Source organism: Amblyomma americanum, chromosome 11 (assembly GCF_052857255.1).
Source record: "Amblyomma americanum isolate KBUSLIRL-KWMA chromosome 11, ASM5285725v1, whole genome shotgun sequence".
NCBI classification, from domain to species: Eukaryota; Metazoa; Arthropoda; class Arachnida; order Ixodida; family Ixodidae; genus Amblyomma; species Amblyomma americanum.
The window spans coordinates 128,202,545-128,206,035 of NC_135507.1; the positions used below are offsets into that span (position 1 = coordinate 128,202,545).

Genomic DNA, 3,491 nt, shown 5'->3' on the forward strand with positions numbered 1-3,491 from the left:
CTTAGCGTTACCCAGGGCTCACCACGTGGAGGTAGTAGTCCGTCGAGCCCCAAGAAGTTTTCGGTCTGCCACAAGAGTTCCCCCCCAGCCATACACGGAGTAGGCCAGGGCCAGACCACTTCCCAAGAAGCAAGTCCCCTAAGCTGCAGCTCCGCTGGACAACTGGTGGACCCCCACACCAGAGACTGCTCTTGTACCAATTTAGGTTTGGTCATCCTCGGGCCCGAAAGCCCTCCCATCGAGCGTGGGGGGCTGGTCCACTACTGCCACCTCGTTGGTCGTGTCTGGGTCCAACCCAGGAGCTTCGGATAGGCGGGGTCGCTACTCCCCGTGGTGCGCTTCCGTGCTGCGCACCCCTGCCAGACGCCGAAGCGCCCTCGACTTCGGGTAATCTCTTCGTGCCGCACTCCAAGCGAGAGCCCGATTCTACCAACATTTATTAAGCGTCTTGGCTTTGACGCCGGCCCTGGTGTACAGGACAGAGTCATAGTTACTCCCGCCGTTTACCCGCGCTTTTTTGAATTTCTTCACGTTGACATTCAGAGCACTGGGCAGAAATCACATTGCGTCAGCACCAATGCTGGCCCTCGCAATGCTTTGTTTTAATTAGACAGTCGGATTCCCCCGGTCCGTGCCAGTTCTGAGTTGGCTGTTTTCTGCCGGCCGAAGCAAGAACCTCGGGCACGAAGCCCCCGGAACAAGCACAGCTGTGGCTTTCCACAGGAAGGTCCCGACGCTGGTCCGGGCTCGGCCGCACCGCTTTTGACGGCGGCGAGCCTCGCCCAGTCCCGGTGCAGTGCCATTCCTGCTTCTGGACCCCAGCCCGACCGGCTCAGCCCTCAGAGCCAATCCTTTTCCCAAGGTTACGGATCCGTTTTGCCGACTTCCCTTACCTACATTGGTCTAGAGACTAGAGGCTGTTCACCTTGGAGACCTGCTGCGGATATGGGTACGGTCCGGCACGAAAACCACACTCCCTCACTCGGATTTTCAAGGGCCGACAGGAGCGCACCGGACAGCGCAAGAGCCGCACTGCTCTACGGAGCCACCGTCCCTATCTCGGGGTGAACCCATTCCAGGGACTCGATCTCCTTACAGAGAAAAGAAAACTCTTCCCGGGGCTCCCATCGGCGTCTCCGAGCTGGTTTGCGTTGCCGCACTGGGCCCCGAAGGACCGATCTCCGTAGCCGGGTTCGGGACTGTTAACCCGATTCCCTTTCGGTTGCAGCGGGGCGTCTCCGATTCGACAGACAGAGCTGCACAAACGCGCCCGCTTCTGAAAGGATTTCTCCTTTCCCTAAGGACCGACTGACCCATGTTCAACTGCTGTTCACATGGAACCCTTCTCCACTTCAGTCCTCAAGGTTCTCACTTGAGTATTTGCTACTACCACCAAGATCTGCACCAGCGGCGGCTCCAGGCGGGCTCGCGCCCGACACCTTCAACGCCCACCGCTGCGGCCCTCCTACTCGTCGCGGCTTAGCACCCCCACTGTTCGTGCTACTCTGCCAGCGACGGCCGGGGATAGGCGCGACGCTAGAGCGCCATCCATTTTCGGGGCTAGTTGCTTCGGCAGGTGAGTTGTTACACACTCCTTAGCGGATTCCGACTTCCATGGCCACCGTCCTGCTGTCTTAAGCAACCAACACCCTTCATGGGTTCTCATGAGCGTCCCGACTCGGGCGCCTTACCCCGGCGTTTGGTTCATCCCACAGCGCCAGTTCTGCTTACCAAAAGTGGCCCACTTGGCACTCTCATCGCAGCGGGAGGCCTCAACCCAGAAGGCCTCCCGTACACCCATTGAAAGTTTGAGAATAGGTTGAGGACGTTTCGACCCCAATGCCTCTAATCATTCGCTTTACCAGGTGTGACTGCTCTCCCATCGAGCGCCAGCTATCCTGAGGGAAACTTCGGAGGGAACCAGCTACTAGATGGTTCGATTGGTCTTTCGCCCCTATACCCGGATCGGACGATCGATTTGCACGTCAGAATCGCTTCGGACCTCCACCAGAGTTTCCTCTGGCCTCGTCCTGCCCGGGCATAGTTCACCATCTTTCGGGTGCCAACGTGTGCGCTCTCGCTCCGCCCCGGCGACAAGTGAGCGCCTGGGACGGGCCGTTGCTGCGCCCGAACCCCTGTGCGGTCCGGGATCGCAACGCGGCCCGCGAAGGGCCTTCACGTTTCATTGCGCCATTGGGTTTCGAGAGACCCATTGACTCGCGCACATGTTAGACTCCTTGGTCCGTGTTTCAAGACGGGTCGGGTGGGTTACCGACCTACTCGCCGCAAACCACGATAGCGCCTCCGCGGGAGAACTCCCCGCTCGCCCGGCTTCTCGCCGCCAGCCCGCCGCCACGGGACCAACCCGGACAACGAGAGGCGACAAGCTTGCCCAGCGGGTCCTCCGCTCCGATTCCAGAGGGCGTCATCGTTCGGGCCTCCCGACAGCCGGGAGAAGCCCATGGGGCCTGGACGGGGTGACGAACTCTTCGTGCACGGCAAGGTATAACTCCCGCGAACCGTCCCCGAGGGGACGAGCAGGGCACCTCCAGAGCCGGACTCAAAGTCGTACTTTTCCCATTGACCCGCGTCCGTCGCGGCGTTCTACCGGCGGTGGAAAGTGCGCACCCCGGAGACCGCGTCCGCGCACTGGCAGCCGGAACAGCCCCCCGAGAGGAGCCGTTTACCCGACGCCGCCAGCTCGGCAGTCGTCCGGAGACTGAATCCCACCGCTTTCGAGCTTCGAGGGCCCACCCGTTTTACTCTAAGCGGTTTCACGTACTCTTGAACTCTCTCTTCAAAGTTCTTTTCAACTTTCCCTCACGGTACTTGTTGACTATCGGTCTCTCGGTCGTATTTAGCCTTAGATGGAGTTTACCACCCACTTAGGGCTGCACTCTCAAGCAACCCGACTCACGGGAGGCTTCGTCCCGGGCGCGCAACGGCGGAGACGGGCCTGGCACCCACTCTGGGACAAGCCCCTGTCAGGGGGACTTGCACCGTCGCAAACTCCCGGGAACGTTGCCTCCCATACACCACATTTCCCGACCGCCTGCAAGGACGGGGGATTCGGTGCTGGGCTAGGTCCCGTTTCGCTCGCAGCTACTCAGGGAATCCCTGTTGGTTTCTTTTCCTCCGCTTAGTGATATGCTTAAATTCAGCGGGTTGTCTCGCCTGATCTGAGGTCGACACAGATGTGCGCTCTCGCGTTCGATTCCGGCGCGGTCCAGCGCGCGCGCGCGTCCTTCCCCAATCGTCCGGCCGACGCCTTCCGCCCATTCCCCGCTCACAGTCGGCAGCACCCTCGGCGACTGCGAGCGAGACTGGAAGGCGCCGCTGGCCGGCGCTCGGGACCGCGCGCATGCGGTTTGCGCGGATAACGCAGAGAGTTTCGAGCCCCCGACCGCCGCGGCCGAATTTTTCCCTGCCGCACCTCCCTTTCCCTCGAGAGAGCGACCTCGGCCTGGCGTAGGGGCATCGTCAAGTTTTGC

General features: G+C 61.0%; 1 pseudogene; it reads right to left on the reverse strand.

Annotated features, from left to right (window-relative positions):
- Positions 1-908: 908 nt before the first annotated feature.
- LOC144111628 (large subunit ribosomal RNA) lies at positions 909-3,165 on the reverse strand (annotated as a pseudogene).
- Positions 3,166-3,491: the final 326 nt, after the last annotated feature.